Source organism: Rhinolophus hipposideros (genome assembly GCF_964194185.1).
Source record: "Rhinolophus hipposideros genome assembly, chromosome: 24".
Classification (NCBI taxonomy): Eukaryota; Metazoa; Chordata; class Mammalia; order Chiroptera; family Rhinolophidae; genus Rhinolophus; species Rhinolophus hipposideros.
In genome coordinates, this window is record NC_138070.1 from 8,645,198 (window position 1) to 8,662,972 (window position 17,775).

The window sequence follows — 17,775 nt, forward strand, 5'->3', positions numbered from 1 at the left end:
CTGTGCACTCCACCCGGTTTTGTCCTTCAAATCCCTGTAGCATGTGCCATTAAGGACTAACAATGACCAGAAGCCACCACCTTAATCTAGGGTATTTTGGAGGCTGATTTTGACTCCATTTTGGACCCATGACACTTAGGATTCCTAGGAACATTAGGTTAAGAGCCGAGGGTCCTGAGTGTTGCTTTCAGCCTCCCATGTGCTGTCTGACCTTGAGCCAGAGGCAGTGCCTCTCTGGACCTCAGTTTCCCTTTAAACTTTTCGAAGGGGCATTTCTGAGGGGTGCGTGTGCGTGTGTTTCCTATCTTGCAGCCAGCTGCCTTGAGGGGCCATGTAGGAGAAGAACACAATCTGGAATGTTCCGCCATGCACTAAGGTTAAGGTTTTGAGATCCTGGTGAGGAAAGGTGGTTCTTAACCTTTGGGGGAATGTACACCCTACTGGGAAGCTGATTAAAACGTATCCTTTCTCCACACCAAAAAAGGAAACAACAACAACAACACTCCAATAGGCGATGTTGCATACAATTTGCTGGATCCCTGGACAGATGAAGGTCCCCTGCTTCAAGCGAAGAGATGGAGCATAAGCCCTGACCAGTGCCGTAGGGAAGGGCCCCAGCAAGCCTGGGGGCTCCGGGCCATGTGTGCCCACCGGTCAGAGCCCCGCTCAGTGCTCCCAGCGAGCAGAGTAGGGCAGGGTGAAAGGGTGAGAGGAGGAGTCCTCTCCTCCTTTGATTCACAGACCCGGGCGCAGCCGGAGACCGCCCGGCACCGCGGCGTCTGTCTGTCTGCGCGTCTGCCCGCGGGTCCCCGGCTGTCCCCAGTGAACTCGGAGCGCGCCGAGCGCGCGCGGTTGGACCAATGCGAGGGCGCGCGGGGAGCCGACTGCGCCCTGGAGAAGACGCGCTGGGGGGCCAGGCTCTGGCCGCGGGCTCCCAGAGGCCCCAACCCGAGCCGCTTGTTTGGGATCCTGGAATTAAAGGCTTCTGAGACGCCTTTGGCTGATGTCTGCAACCCTTGTCGGAGAACCACTAGCTCCCGCCATCGCCATCGTTCCTCCCAAACGTCTTTCCCGAGGCTGCGGACACCTGCTCAGAGCAGAAGCGGGTCCGTGGTTCAACCTGCTTGACCCGGGCCCCTCCTGGGGGAACACCCCCCACAACCAGCTGGGCTCCCTGTTGACTCTCCCTAGGCAGTGCCACATTTTTCTAATACTAATAGACCACCAAAAAATAAGGCTCTTTCTATTTTTATAACGCTCTTCCAAACCATCGTCTTACTAAAGCCCAACGATCCACTTAGTTGCTATTAGAATTTCTCCCTCCAAGAGGAAGGCTAGGCCCAGAGAGGTTAAGCATCCAGCCCGGGAGTGCACAGTAAAAAGCAGAAAGACTGAACGGAAACTCAGGGCTTCAGACTCCATCCAAATCCCTGTCGTTTCCTAATGCTCCACAATCACCTTCTAATACAGGTCTTCCCACCCCAACACGCAGGTTCCCCAACATGCGTGCTGGCAGCGGAGTGGAACAGAGTGCACAAGGCTCATCAGGGGAGGCCCAGTTGTGGGCAAGTGACAAGACACAGAACCTTGACCGGCAACTGGGGGTGCACAGCCCTCTGCATCCCAGCACCTCTTCTCCCCCTGCCCTCACGTTATCCCCATCCTGACGCCCTCGGCGCGCGCGATGAAGTTGCACTGACCCCAAAGCATCCCTGCTTTTGCTCCCACCTTACACCCCGTCTCCACCCTCCCCACCCCTTCGCTCATAAAATACCAGCCCAAAGAGAGCAGTCCCCTGGGCGTGGAGGCGCGTCGATCGCTGCACATCCACCTGATGCCTTACCTGGTCGCGGGTGGCTGGGCGACGATCTGCGCTCCGCGGAGCCTAAGCGCGGGCGCGGGCGCCCCGGGACGCAATCCGCTCCATCCAGCCTCCACGGGCCTCCAGCTTGTTTCCGGTTGTAGCACTGGGCGCCCCCGGAGTGGGCCCGATAAGCTATCGGCCGGCCCAGGAGGGGCGGTCAGCGGCGAGCCAGGGCACCTCGGGCCGGCTCCCCACGCCGGGCCGGCTGCCTGCCAGCGGCCACTAAGGACAGCAGCGAGATGCCTGCCGAGGTGTTTCTGGTTACAATCACCTCACACACAGGCCCGCATTCCGCCCCGATCCCCACCCCCCCATCCTTACCATTATGTCTGAAGTCACACCTTCTGCCGGGCCTGGGGAGCTTTGTCGGGGTGGGGGCGATGAGTGCTTGAGAGTTGGGCCAAAATTGTTAATCTATAGAGCTTCCAGCGGGTCCGTAAAAAGGAATATTTTTGGTGGTCAGAAATTCAACATTGAGTGGCCATATAGCCTCCTTCTCCTATCCACCGGGAGCTAATTTTCTACCAATTCATCCAGCACAGCTGTGTGTTCCTGATTATTTTTCTGGCAGGGCTGAGGAATACAGTTTAATGGATTGATTTGTTTTCACCTTCAGAAAATAGAGGGCTTCAGAGATAAGAAAGGATTCTCCAAGAAAAAGCTAATCTTGCCTCTTAGGCAGTCTAAAAAAATTAATAATGATATTGTGGTTACTATTTATTGAGCCCTTATGTGTGTCCATCCTTTGAAAATGTCTAGGAGGTGGGAAGTTTTATTTTGCCCATTTTGCAGATGAAGAACTGAGGCTTAAAAAAGGTGATGTGATGTCCCAGAGTCAGAGAGCTGTAGGGAGATCAGCCCCAAATGGCCCTCAATCTGCCTCACCCAGGCACTCAGTAGGTCTGTGATAAAGGTTTGGGAAAGTCTGGATGATGGAGGGAAAGGATGCCTTCACTAGCTTGTCTTGGCGTGCAGCCTGCCACTCAAAGGACGAGCAGTCAGACCCCAGAAGGCCCCGTACCATTTCTTCCCCACTCCATGAAATGATTCATGCCCGTGAAGAGTTCCAAACAGAATGGCCCTTGACTTGCCCTGAGAATGGGGCTCAGAGGGGTCCAGCCTGACTCGCTCTGGATAGGATGGAGTCTCAGGCTTCAATAAGAATTGCAACCAAACCATGTGGGTTTCTCTGCTAGCCCAGTGTCCCAGGGGTGAAAGCTTAGATTGCAGCCACCCCTCTCCGGGCTGATAGTCTGGTTCCTCTGTTTGGTCCAGCCTAGGAGCGGGAGCCTTCTCCATACCTCTGGGGTCACTCCAGGCTTTGTTGAACCTCCCCCCATCTGGAGAACAGGGCCGCCCAGGATCCATGGAGCAATTAACCTCACCCACCCTCTCCCTACCAGTTTCCTTAAAATAAATGTGACAAACGTGCGCCTAATGATCTGCGGAGGGAAGACGTATATGCTTCAGGACCGTAACACATGGCTCCCTCCCTCCCTGGTGGAGCAGCCAGCCGAACTTCAAAGAACAGCCGGTTGGTGATATTACAGGGGTTTCCTGGTTTTCAGGAAACAAACAAACAATCAACCAGGTTCTCTAGAGGTAGAATAACAGCCACAGCCCCTAACACTAAAAATGATAATGATGATGATGATGGAGATGATGATGATGACAAGGGCCAATATATATTAACCACAGGTGTCAGGTTCGGTGCTAAGAGCTTTGCAGCCCTAACTCATCTGTGCTTTGCAACAACCCTCAGAGGGAGACAATGCAATTGTCCCATTTTACAGCCACGGACCATCGAAGTCACATGTCCACACTGCCATGTCTAGTGGTACAGCAGGATTTCAATCAGATCTGCTAACCTTTAAATAATAATAATAATATTTTAAATAATAAATTCACATGATTATCAAATAAGAGATGAGTATGACATGCAATGACTCCTGACCAGTACTTCTCTGGTTTCCTCTCCTTGCCTCTCCACTGCAGAGCTCCACCGCTGAGACCCAAGTTTGCTTGCGTCTTTTTTGGATATATCTTTTTGTTTTCTGCCTCCTTTTAAATTGCAAATGGAACTCACAATATAAACTGCTCGGCACTTTGCATTTTGATTATTGGGTTAACTTGATGATGCGTGTTTTTTTTTAAAGCATGGGCTTTTACTCACTGATTACTGTAGGTAAAAAGATATTTTTGCCAAGCAAACACACCAACAAAAAGGGCGTTGATGGGGCTGGTTTCCTTTGGAACAGTGCGCGATCAAGTTCTGCTCAGGGTCATTTTAGCTGCTTAGGGACACAAACAGAGGGAGGGAGAGAGGAAGAGAGGGAGGCAGAGAATGGAGAGGCAGGAGCGAGGAGATGGAAAGCTCAGGCATCTCTTGCATTCCAATCAGAGATAGCAGATGTCCCAGGAACAAAACATGCTCATCCGCTCTTGGCACAGGGGTGTCACTAGACTTGCATTTCAGAGCAAGAGGTTTTCAAAGCCTTAAATGGTCTCTCAGAGTCGTGGCAGAGCCCTATCCACTCTCCACTCTGTGTGGAGGGGCAGGCTTTCAGGGTGGAAGGCTGAGTAACATCAGCCCCCGCTGGACACCAGGAACTGGGGGGTGAGGCTGGCCTATTTTGGGCCTGGCTCCCCATGTGGTCATCCCTGCCAGGGTGCAGTGAAGTTTAAGGAATCATCCAGTTCATACCATTCCTCACACCCAGCCCCAACACAATCACCACTTAATTTTTGTAAATTTCCCTTTTTATATGTTTTGGCTCAAATCACGCAGGCCAAGGGATTTTCTCAAATGGTATTTGTGTTCCTATGGTTTTTAAACACAGAGTGCCTTCTTGACAAACCCATGCAGCTCCAAGTAAAGGCTGCTAGGCTATCTATCTCCCAAGTAGCAGGTGGGCAGGGCCAGGGTCGGTGGAATCTGTTCAGGGAAGTTGGAGTGGCCAGCATGCAAGGCAAAGGGTAGTCCCTTGGAGAAGAGTTCCTGGACCCACAGTATCTGCTCCTTGTTAGAATAATAATGACCAATGGTTTGATCTGCGTCTCACTGTCTTCTGGTCTACAGTTTCTAGCGCTCTAGCAAAGGATAATGATCCATCCTTTTACTCTTGATCTCTTCCATTTCCGTTTTCTCTCACTCCTATTCTGTCTCTGCTTCTCTGTGACCCTTCCGTCCTTCCCTCCCTCCCTCCCTCCTTCCCTCTGTCTCCTCCTTCCTCCCTCCTTTCCTTCCTCTACTTATCATTCTCTTTTCCCACTATAGCCATGTCTCCCCCTTTACCTCTCTGCTCCGACCTCTCTTATTTGGGGAAGGAGAATTATAATATAATAAGAAATACATGCCAAATCTCTGAGGTCTTCCAATTCTGGATCTTTGGGGAACGGATCTTAACTGAAACGGCAAGTCTCGTTTACTATACTGGGGGGAGCACAAATGGAAACAGCCTCCTGAAGGCACCTTGGCAGTTTGCAGTTCATTTTAAAGGTGCACACATGACGGTTTGCCTTCTAGAAAAGTTCTCTAAAGAAATCACCAGAAATGTGGACAAATATCTGTCTATAGCAATGAAACACATAACAACAACAACAACAACCAAAAAAAAAAGTTAAGAGCTTAGATACACAAAAATAGGAGGTTGGTAAAATTATACTTTATAGATGGAGAACTATGTAGCCACTACAAATCCAATCTTTGCTCTGTAGCCACTAAAAATCCATTTTTAAGTGAGAAAAGTAGATTTTAAATAGTACATATTTTTATGATTCTATTTTCTTTATATGTATGTGTGTCTGCGTGTGTGTATTTCCTATACATTAAGAAGATGGTGTGTCTATATCAAGATGTTAACTCTGGGAGGTAAGATCGCAGAATTTTGCAACGTTTGTATTTTTCTATCTTCCTCTCGCAAATGTCTATGTTTGAAGCTGAGTGATGACATTACCGTGGCTCGTTATAGTGTCTTTTCTACTTCAGTATATGTCTGAAACTTTTCCATAATACAATCTTTTCAGTGTTTACAATGATGCAGTTATTTCATAGGTGCTAAAAGCATAGTTCAAGTTCATTTCCCCTTTGGGGCTCTTGTTTTAGAGCTTCCACGTATCTCCTTTTGCCCCTGCAGCCACGACTCTGGATTCTGGGGGTTCATAAACCTGATTACACCCTGAAAACCAGAGTGGAGCCATGGTGAGAGGAGGGGGTGCTGCCCACTCAGGCTTCCACTCCTGTCCGATAATGAACTGGCCAGGACGGCCGGCGAGGACTGGAAAAGGGGCGAAGTCAATTAGGTGGGTTTGCAATAAGAGGTTGTTCGGAGAGGCCAGGCGTTAACATACACAGGCTTGTGGCCACGGGGAGTGAGAAGGAGAGCCTTTTAGGCCTGGGGGACATTTGGTTGCTATTATGAATGAACAAACCCAGGGAAACTAAAACAGGAAAATGGCAGAGTTGGGCATCTCAGTGGGCTGGAGGGAGGCCCAATGACCCTGGGGCTAAGTAATTCCAAATGGTCTTTGAAACCTTCTGACAGTGGAGCCACTGAGACCTGGGGGCCATGGGGAAGCAGGGCAGAGGTCCCATTACAAAGGGGCTGAGGTTCTAGGCACAGAGCCATTTTCGAGGTTAATGATTGCCCTCCCTTGCCGAAACCCTTAAAGGAACCACCAGAAGTAAGTGTTCTTACTTACCAGCCTGCAGAAAACCTGCACACTGGCTTTTGAGAGAAGGGAGATGAAGTGGAAATTTTTCACAGCTGAACACAGAATCTGTCAGCTCAGCCACCAGCATGGCAGCCTGTGAGCTCCCTGGACAGGGTCTTCCACTGGTTCTGCGGGGTCAGCTTGGCTGCAGTGCCTGGAACACGAGAGGCACCAATAACCACTTGATACACGAATAAATTGATCGATTCGTTAATTAATATTGTGTGGTTTTGTGCAGAATGGCCCCACCTTTATTGAAGTATGGCTCGCAGTGTGTACCTGGGACCACCTGCTAACCCATCGCCGGCTGGATGGATTACAAGCACTGATTCCCCGGCCTCACCCCAACCTCATGAACCAGACTCTCTGATGTACATCACCAGCTATTTTAACACTCACGGCAGGTCGTTCGGATGCCCCCACAATCTGAGTACTGCTGTGGTAGGTGTCATTGCCTCTCACGCCTAGAAGAAGGAAACCAGTTGTGCAAAGTCATGCGACCATAACTGAGACTCCTACCAGTTAGGCTATGTTTTTTTTTAATATAGAAAAATATCACAGGTAAATATTATACTTAGCTTTAATTTCAGATTTATTACGTGTCGAGAATTGTGTCTATATGATCTCATTTAATCCCAAAACAGCTCCTTCAAGTAAATAGTATGCCTGTTTTACAGGAGAGGAATTGACGCATAGAGAGGTGAAAGGGATTTGCCCGGAATCACGCACCTTGCAACAATAATGGTAGTAGCAGCAACCATAGAAATAACTATTTGTTGAGGGCATCCTGGGAGCCAGGTACTTTGCGAAGCATAGGTTTTTAAACCATTTTCATTCAACCCATGTAATTTAGCTTTACATGGACGATTTCATTTCATTCCCATGACTTTATAAGGTAAACCATTACTATACCCATTTTATAGATGAGGAAACTGAGGCCTAAGGAGATTCACATCCCCTGGCCATAGAGCTGAGGAGCAGTGGTGGCAGGATTTGACCCCAAGTCACAACTCCTAAAAACTTCAGGATGTGATGTGATGTGGGGGCTCAGGCTGCTTTCTAGTGATAACCCAGGACACTCTAACCATTCGCTTACACAGCTAGCTGTTTTTAAGCCTCAGACCGGCTTTTAGCCTAGTAGACTGTGCATAGAGGCTCCAAGGTATCTGGGGGGCAGAGATGATGTAGAACAAAAATGAGGCATTCTAGATGTTAGCCTTGAATGTCTGTGGGGTGATCTCTCACTCAGTTTACCTACCTGTTAAAAATGGGGAGATGGGCCCCTGAGAGTGGTCCAACAAGGGTTAAATAGGAGGGGAGTAAAGTACCCATGAAGGAAAAGAACAATGGACCAAGAGTTGAAGACAGCCTGGTCCTGAGCGCAGAGCTGACCCCAGCTCACCAAGTGCTTAGGCAAAGCAGTGCCCCCTTTTTGGGGCTCCGTTTCCATGACTGTCCCATCACCCTGAGACCCTTTGTTCCTGAGCCCTGTCTTTCCTGAACATCAGTTCAAGCTCCCTGTGAGCCCTTTTTGGCAGCTCAGATTTTATAAAAAAATATAAAAAAAAAAAAATAAATAATAATAATAATAATAAATAAAAGTTAAGATTCCGGGGATAAAAATGCTCCAAAATACAAGTGGCCTGGGGGAGTTTTCCCAGTCATTAAAAAGGGAAAACCAGCCGCCCTAAGCAAACAAATTCTCCTCTCACTGTAAGTCCAGGTTATCAATCGGAATTCTGATGACTTCGGGGCTGACAATTTTAACAACCACTTAAGTCTTGCCCTGTGCCTTTTATCTGAGTGCTACACAAACATTGTTAAACACACAAGCTGAGGCCAGGGAAAATGGTATCATCCTGGAGGGGAGAAGACCCAGGGAACTGAGGTGTCCACAGGCCATCCCCTCCCACTCTTCCCTCAACAGAGCTAATCAATGGCCTGGCTAGGCTTAGAATTAATAAGTCTGGACTCTTGCACTTTTGACCTAGCTGTTAGATAACAATTCCTTGAGGTAGGCTGTGGGTTATTAGGCATGGAGAGTCAATGTGATAAATAGATGTCATTTTATTTATCTAAATTTCTGGAGGAATGGTGTTTATTTTAAAAGAGAAGAATGTAATTTATAAATAATTTATTTGCACAGTATGAGTTAAAACATTGAGTCCTTATTGGAGAAGAAAAAAAAATAACTAGGAAGATTCTTTCGTTTACCTAGCCTTCAATTTTTAGTGTGTCCACAATGTTATTAATGAGTCATAAAAACTGGAAATGTTAAACATTAAATGATTTGGAGTAGAAGAATGATAGGTCTTGCAGAAAAACATGTATGTGTACTGACTGTGTAAATAAAGTATGTTGTATGCCCAAAAAATGAACAAACAAACCTAAAAAAACAAAACAAAACCTAAAAAAAAACACAAAACCTAAAAAATCATTCTTTATTGATTTAAAAACAAAAACAAAACCCGGACTCTTTATACCTGGGTTTTTCCTCATCTTTTTTCAGTCTCCTTAATGCCTGAGTGGCATGTTGATTCGTTGTTCTAATATTTTTGCATTGAATCTTGTGGTTGGAAATGGCTTTCTCATTTGCCACAGATCAGTTATAATTCTGCAATGATTTTTAATTCTGCAAAGTCGGAAATAGCCTAATTAATACCTAATTGACAATGGGATAAATGAATGATGATACCTCTGCAAAATGGAATATATGCCTGACATCCTAATATTCTAGAACTTTTTTCATGTAGTCTCTTTCACATACAAACAGTCTCTCTATCTCTGTCTCTATTAATATCAATATTGCTATCTCTATTTCTATCTACCCATCTCTTTCTCATCACTAAGTAAATGAAAAAACACAATCAGGTTACAAAATAGTTTGATTGCAGTTTCTTAAAAATGTTCAAATGTTCTATCAAAATAACAAGTACACATGCCCTGTGACCCAGCAATTCTACCTCCAGATGCATTTGCAAATTTTCATAATGATGTAGCTACAAGAGTAGTCATTACGACATTGTTCGGAATAACATAAGATTGGAAACATTTTAAATGCCCAGCAGTAAGGGTCTGGTTAGATAAATCATGATCGAATCCCTACAGTGGAATACTACACAGCTATTAAAAGGAGGGAAAGAGGGAACCATCTCTGAAACACATGGCTTAAGAGAAAGCTAAGGCCCATAACACTGGGTCAAGTATGTGCCAGTGTGTACAAAAAAGGAGAAAGAGACCCAAACACAGTAATGACAAGGGTTGCTCTGGGCTGGGGAATGGAGCTGCAGGGCACAAAAATGGGAGGCAGATTTTTTCACTCTTTGTACTTTTGTAGCTTTGGAAATGAGAACCATGTGAATGCTTTCCTATTAAAAATAAATGAAAGTATAAATAGCCAGAGGACACCTGTGAATCTCTATGCATAGAAGACTGTTTAAAAGGACACATAGATTTGGTTATCTTTGGGGGCTTTGGTCTGTGGATATTTTTATACTTTTTCCTCTTTCTCTTGCCCACGTTTTCTGATATTTATGAAATGCACATAAAAAGAGTCTTTTGTAGATTAAAAGAAAAGAAAGGATGAAAACGACTTTCCCTTCTTCACTCTCAGTGATATGAATTCCTTAATATATGTATTAAAACCTCTGTAAAATGACTGGGGGTGGTGGGAGACAGGGGGAAAGACTAATAAAAAGAGGTTTATGGGCATTTGGGTGGGATGAGAAAGACTTCCAGACACATGCAAGCCAAGATTTGAGAAGAGGGAAGAGGGGGCCCTGTGCCAGGCTGTAGGGAGATGCACTTTCGAAGTTTATGGCTGCCCTGGGTCTTCCTGCTAAGAAACCCCAAAGGCTCAGCACTCATGATGATTGCCCATTTGGAAACCAGAGAGAGGGGAGAAGCAGTCAGGATCTGTTTTGAAGGAGAAAGAAAGTCAGATGTTGGATGAAGCCCCTCCAAGGTCATCTAAGACCACGGAGAAGAGATTCTGAGTTGCCCTTCCTGGTGAGAGTCCCTTCCTTTGCTGTGATAATGATGACAAGAAGAATACCTCATTGCAACCCAGTGCTTACTCCCTGCCAGACACAGAGAAACCACTCTATGTGTATAATCTTGCTTAACCTCATAGGTTGCTGTCAGGATTAAACAAGATCATACCCCTTGAGCAGTAGACAACCCTTACAACTGACCAGGGCTACAGTCTCTATCCTCTCTTGTCAGCAGGTTAAATCTAAGAGGTAAATGTGGCCACCTACGATAGAGGCTCTGGTAGTGCCTGCTCGAGTCTGTTCACATTTTCCTTTTCAGCACGCTAGTGGACCTTCCAACTGCCAGCACCTGAAATTCTTTGCCTGAGGACTTTCTCTAGCCATTGGAGCCTACCCTGCTTGCTGATGGGCAAATTGGAATCGCCACTTCCACCCCAGGGCAGCCCTCAGTCAATGATCAATGGAACAAGGGTATAGAAATACTCCAGCTTCCTTGCTCCTAGCGTGGCTTACTCTGGGTGCTCGGTTTGCACTGTTCCCCACAATTCCCCAGTGGCATGAAGCTCCACGGAGGTGCCTTGGTTCACGGCGAACCCTGTACTGGCTCCCTCCCTTTCTTGCCCCACTCCCCCCCACCCTTAGTTTCTCCTGGATCACCTCCCAAATCAACTACTTGTACTTGAAATCTTGTCTCTCTCAGGGTCTGCTCCTGGAGACCCAGACATTGACGGTGGTCCCATCTTATGCTCTTTAAAAAAAAAAAAATCTGCTCTCTTTTGCTTCCTCTTTCATAATACACAATCAATAGAGCATTTGATGGATTTCAAATCTCATTCACATCTCTCTTATCTCAACTGAACTTCCCCCATTCTGTGAGACAGCCTCAGTCCTGACCATCCGCCTCCTTTTACAGATAAGGATGCTGAGAATTAGAGAGGTGGCATGGTTCCCCGAGGACACACAGACCTAGGAAGGGGCAGAGCCCAAATCCTAGCCTTTTGATTCTATATACTTACCCTCAGTCCATTGTACTATTCTGCCCATCCCTTCTCTCATAAGAATACCTCGTATTTGTATATCACTGCATATTTTTTTTCTGGATAAAATCTCATTCAAAGTTCTCTGTGTTTTATTATTATTGTCATTATCGTGTAAGGACGAAGAACCCGAGGCTCCTAGAAGTTAAGCCATTTGTCTAAAATCGCGGACTACTAGGTCTTTTGACTCCTGTGCCAGGTCTCATTCTGTGACCCCGGGCCACGCCTCTCCCCGCTCAGTTGCCTATTCCATGGTTCATGCAGAGGCAAGCCTGGATACAGGAGAGCTTCAGAAGAGTCCCGATGCTAAACACTATATTGGGATTGTCCTTCACAGTAAGTTGGTCCACGTTGCTTAGAAATCAACTTGAACTTTAAAAACCTTTCCCCCTAAGAGAACCTTGCTCTAGCCTTGGTATATTTTATGGCAGGGGATTGGCCCAGAATTGGGCTAAGTTTTCAGCTCTTGATTCTCTGGTCTGTCTTGGGGGAGATAAGGAGGTGTTTGGACTTTGGGGGAAGGGATCAGTGTAAGAACCACCCACAATAAAGTCACAGCAGTGTGGGGAATGCAAGGGTCAGCCTGCCCTGGTGACTTCTCAGAATACTAGGATGCTGAACCTTTATTGTGATACATTCCCCAATGGGATGGCCCATCCTACCAACCCCATTGCCCTTGCCTGTGATTGGTAGGAATACACCTGTGACCCAACTCTGGCCAATGACATACAAGGAGAAGTGTGCGAGGAGGAAGGGGGCTACGGTAAACCAGGCCTCCCAGTACTGAGGTCCTCATGTTGTCTTTGCCCCTTGAATCTGGGTTGGCCCAGGGACTGACTTTTGACTTATAGGCTATGGTGACAGTGATGCTGTGTGACTTCTGAGAGGCCTTCATAAGAAGCCTTGTAGCTTCCAACTAGGTCTCTTACTCTGGGCGAAGCCAGCTGCCATGTGACAAGTCTGATTATCCTGAGAATGCCATGCTGTGAGCAAGCCCAAGTTAACCACATCGAAAGGCTACATGGAGAGAGAGAGAGAGAGAGAGAGAGAGAGAGAGAGAGAGAGAGAGAGAGAGAGGCGCCTGGCCACCTTCCATCTGTTCAGTCATTCCAGATGGAGTTCTAGACAAGAAGCCGTCTCGGACACTGAACTGGGTTGACATTCAAATGACCGCAGCCCTAGCTGTGAGGTGACTACAGTCTATCGGATGACAGACCCCCAATGAGAACTGCCCAGCTCAACCCAGTCAACTCAAAGAACCAGGAAAGAGAAGCTTCTGTGAAAGAGACAGAGCAAGCTCTCCCCCACCTCCTTTTCTCTGCACGGGTCAGGTCTAGATGCAGCCAACACGGGGACACAAGAAACCCAGTTGTTGAAGGCAAGGTGTGTACACCGAAGATGGCAGAGCAAAGAGAAGGAAAGAATCTGAGTCTTTTATGGTGCTGTAGCACTGTTCAATTCACCAGCCCTGAAATCCACCCTACCTTGGACTTCTGTCGGATGAGATAATGCCTTCAGTGTCGACACCAGTTTGGACTTTGTGTTACTTGCATAGAAAGCTTCCCAATTCGTCCTTAGCCCTGGGCTGGAAGGGAATAGAATAGAAGGGTTAGGTAAAGTCAACATGGGTTTTAATGTGGGCTCTGATGCCTCCTAACTGCACGGCCTTGGAAAGCCGCTTAACTTCCTATGAACCTCAGCTTCCTCATCTGTGAAGTGGGGAGAATAATTCTGCCCATCGCATAGGATTGCTCTGAGGAGTCAATGAATGGACGTATGTCAGTGCCTGACCACAGCAGATACACGGGTCCTGGGAGCCATGGTTGTCACTAAGGCACCACCATTCAGACAGGAAGTCCCCTGGACTTCCGACACCTCTTCAGAAAGGGAGTAGCTCGGGAACGGCCCCAGAGATCACCAGATGAAAGGTCTCACCAGAACACAACGTGTTCCTGTCATCGACCTGGGGTTTCCGAGAGTCTGAGGTCCACCCCGGCACATCAGGACCCCAGATGCCTTCCCTCCACACACCTGGTTCTTCATCAGCTCAGGGGCAACCTTCCCTTTGAAGTTGGCCTGTCACACCACCTGCTCCCAACTGGTTTGAAATTGAAGTTTAAAACCAAAGCAAAGTTTCCTCTTCCTCTCTCTGTTCTGTTTAACTTTCCTCCATACACAGACGCTTGCGTACAGTTAACTGGCAGAGGAGCGGGGGAGAAAGGCAACTTGGAGATGCTCACCAGGCTTTGTTTAATTAGAACAAACGATGGCTCTCCTGGGTGTACAACGTCCTAAGCTGTTTCCGTAGAGTGGAGGTGGCATGCGTGCAGAAGTAGACATGACCAGCCCAGAGCTCACCCCTCTCTGCTTGCCTTATCGGAAGAATCAAAAATGGAGGGATCGTTTGAGAATGTCTCAGGTGTTTCAGGTGGGAAAGCAGGAACCCCAGATGCAACTGGATCCTACGATTAAAAATTAGGGAATGAACAGCCATAAAAAAGAATGAAATCTTGCCATTTGTGACAATGTGGATGGACCTAGAGGGTATTACATTAAGTGAAATAAGTCAGACAGAGAACATACACAGTATAAGTGAAATACACTGACTCTGGGAGTCAGTGTAAGCTCTGCGCCTCAGAGTTAACCCACTCAAGGAATGGGACCGCTGGAGGATTTATACAGCAATTCCCAGAACTCATTGGTTATATGCTGTTCACAAGAAGGCGGTTGAATCCCTAGCACTTCTTGGCCCTGGTAAGCAAGAGAGTCTCCAGGCACAGAAATGCAGGCACAGAAATGATACAGGCAAAAAGACAAGGGTGGGGCAGACAATATTCAATAGAAGTCTCTAGAGCTCACTGGTATTTACTGGAAACACAAAGGATCGGGGAACACGTGACACCATCGGGGCATTACATAACAATAAAGGGGTCAATCCCCAAGAAGACATAACAATCTTCAACACGTATGCACTTAACAACAGAGACTGGAAACACACAAGGCAAAAGTTGGTAGAACTGCAAGGAGTAACAGACAAACCCACCATTACAGTTGGAGAATTCAGCATGCTCTATGAGTAGGAACAGATCCAGGAGGAAAAAGTCAGTGAGGACATAGTTGAACTCAACAATATCATCGATCACGTGGATACTATCAACATTTATAGGCTGGTTTATCCAACAACTGCAAAATACACACTCTTCTCAGGCTCACATGGAATGTTCACCAAGACAGACCACACTCTGGGCCATAAAACACGCCTTAACGTATGTAAAAGAACAGAAACCACACAATAAATGCCCTTACATCACAATGAAATTAAACCAGAAATCAGTGGAATTAAACTTGAAAAATAGCTAGAACATCCCAAAATATCTGGAGATCAAACATAGTCTAAATAATAACATTAATAGATTAAGCTAATAATAGATTAAACACCGCTTCTAAATAACACATGAGTCAAAGAAGTCTCAAGAGAAATTAAGAAATAGTTTGACGAAATTAAAATGCAACTTACCAAAATTTGTGGAATTCAGTGAAAGCAGTGTTCAGAGGGAAATTGACAGCATTGAATGCATATATTTAGGAAAGAAGAAAGATCTAAAATCAGTAATCTAAACTTCTGTCTTGGGAAACTAGAACAAGAAGAGGAAAATAAAGTAAGTAGAGGAAAAGTTGCAATAAAAAATTAAAGCAATAATCAATGAACTTGAAAACGGAAAATCAATAGAGAGAAGAAACGAAACAACACATAGGAAGCAAACGACAAGTGCAGAATCTCTGACTTGTTTCTACAATAAGTCAATAGCATAAAAAAAAGAGTTGTGTTGGAGATGGGGCGCTGTTCTAAACGAAAAAATATCTAAGAGGCAGATCAACCAAATATAATATGTGCACTTTATTTAGACCCTAATTAGAAAAACAAACAAAACATGAAACCCTTTTTTTCATCAGTCAAGAAAATTTGATTCTAAACTGAGTATTAGATGATAGAAAAGATTCATTGTTAAATTTGTCAATGTGATCATAGCATTGAGGTGACATTAAAAAAGAAAAAGTCCATCTTAGTTAGAGGTGCCCACAGAAGTGTGTACGGATGAAAGAACACGATGGCTGGGATATCTTTTAAAATTCTCCAGCAACAACTTTAAACAAAAACAGGGTCTGACCGCCCCTACTCCTGGCTCTTTTTCTCCACTTAATCCTAGACCTGTCAGATCTCGTGTTTATTTAAAATTTAAATAAAATTTAAAATCCTAGATTATTTTGCATTCATTTCGATTTTTTAAAAAATTATTACATTAAGGTACTATTATCTTGATGACTGAGTGTGTTGGTGCCCCCTTAAATTCTATGGAAGTGAGGCAACAACAGTCGTGACCTTGAACTCAAGTGGCCTTATTCCCTGCCTTGGGGCGGCCCTCCTTGGGGGTAACCAGAGTTGGTCACTGTGTTCTAGGTAATAACCCACTGAAGGTTTCACCACCATCCACTCTCACCACACCTAAATATTTAACACCCTCGTCCACCCTTCAAGGAGCCATAATGGAGGACATGGGCAGTCCAAAGTTAGGACATGGTGGCTTGTGGTTAATTAGGAGTCTCGCCAATGGGGAACACATTTTTTACAATCCCTGCCTTGAGTGGCAGGTCCACCCTGCGAGCTTGCCTGGAGTTTTGCTAGTGTTTTCAAAGCAGCTTAAAAATACCCATAGCCATTTCCAGTGCTCCTGTCCACTGCTTACTCTTCAAGTTCTTACCTCCACCCACTTCTAACCTGATGGAAGCCACCTTCTCCTGCCACCACTCCTACTCCCACCCCCACCCCCGGGGGGGGGGCCTTATGGATTCTCAGGGATTGATTCCCTGCCCAGCTTCCAGCAGAAAATAGAGACAGCCGAGTCTTTTTCTGACTGAGCACAAATGCGATGCTTCCAGCTCTTAGGTGCAAGAAAGAGTTCTTGTTCAATGCATGGCATTCTACTTCACATGTTCCTAAAACCCTCTTGGAAAACAATAAACTGTCACACTTGGAAGAGCCCTAAAGAATAAGTGAATCCCATGCCTCTTAACTCTTTTTAGGAGGTAAATGATTAAAGCTCTGGGAAGCAGATGGATCTGGGTTCAAATTCTGACTCTACTGCTGTGCGTCTTTCGATAAGTGATTAACCTCTCTGAGCCTCTGTCTCTTATCTGTGAAATAGGGATAAAAACAGTATCAACCTCATAGGGTTATTGAGACAGTGAGTGAGGTGATTACCTGTGAAGTGCTTGGCAAAATTCTTGGAACAAAGTAAGTGCTTAATACAGGCTGATTTCAGTGCTTATTTTGGGGTCACCTGTACCTCTTTGAGGATCTCTACAAAGCTATGAAAGACCCCTCAGAAAAATACGCATCCAATGTCTGTACTCTTTTACATTACAAAAGAACTACATATGTTTTTAAAATGAACTGAGACAGGTATTTGACATTATTATTGTTTATATTACTATTAACATATTTTAATTTGTGAAAAAGGAAAAATAATAAAAATTCCACAGGAGTATACAGTAGAATAATTGAACAGACGATGTGTAAAATAGAGGGAAAGCATTCACTTCCTCCCTCATCACAGAGAGGCCGTCCTGGTTCCCAGCGTTTCCTCCACCAAGTGGCTAGGCTGACGCCCATGGCTTAGATTCTGGCAAAGCCAAGAGCAGCCACGGTAAATACACGACGTGATCCTGTTTGTTTCACTCACCAAGGTAGACTAAAGTCTTTCTCACGTTGCTACGCAGACTTCATACATATTATTTTTAAACATCACTGTTTTCTTCTGATTATGCAACTGACACACGCCTTCATATGTGGATAAAGTGAAAAAGAAAGTGTCATAATCCAGCCCTAGAGACAAGCATTGATACATTGGTATACATCCTTCCAGAATTTGCTCAGTGCAGTTACAACGTGTGTAAGTACACATACCCGGTTTGGCAGGACATCTACAGAGAGGTGGTTTGTCACATGGCTGCAGGTAGTAATCTCCACATCCCACACACCTGGTTTTGTATCCTGGCTCCATGTCCTTGAGTGGCCTTGGACAGTCCTCTTAGCATCTCCCAACCTCATTTCCTCATCCGTAAAATGGAGAAAGTAATAATAATAACTAGTCTGAAGAATTGTTGCAAA

General features: G+C 45.7%; 1 protein-coding gene and 1 pseudogene across 2 annotated transcripts in view; both read right to left on the reverse strand.

Moving 5' to 3' along the window:
• The window catches only part of TBX5 (T-box transcription factor 5), an 83,101-nt gene extending 81,034 nt beyond the window's left edge, over positions 1–2,067 (reverse strand). The window contains exon 1 of the mRNA XM_081037058.1: positions 1,844–2,067. The gene's annotated coding sequence lies outside the window, so the exon portion shown is untranslated. The remainder of the gene's footprint in view (positions 1–1,843) is intronic.
• LOC308492620 (tumor susceptibility gene 101 protein-like) overlaps positions 564–17,775 on the reverse strand; it is a 73,881-nt pseudogene continuing 56,669 nt past the window's right edge. Inside the window, exons 3-4 of the transcript in view lie at positions 1,844–1,996; positions 564–1,087 (exon numbers count right to left, since the gene is read on the reverse strand). The product of the transcript in view is annotated as a tumor susceptibility gene 101 protein-like (transcript). The remainder of the gene's footprint in view (positions 1,088–1,843; positions 1,997–17,775) is intronic.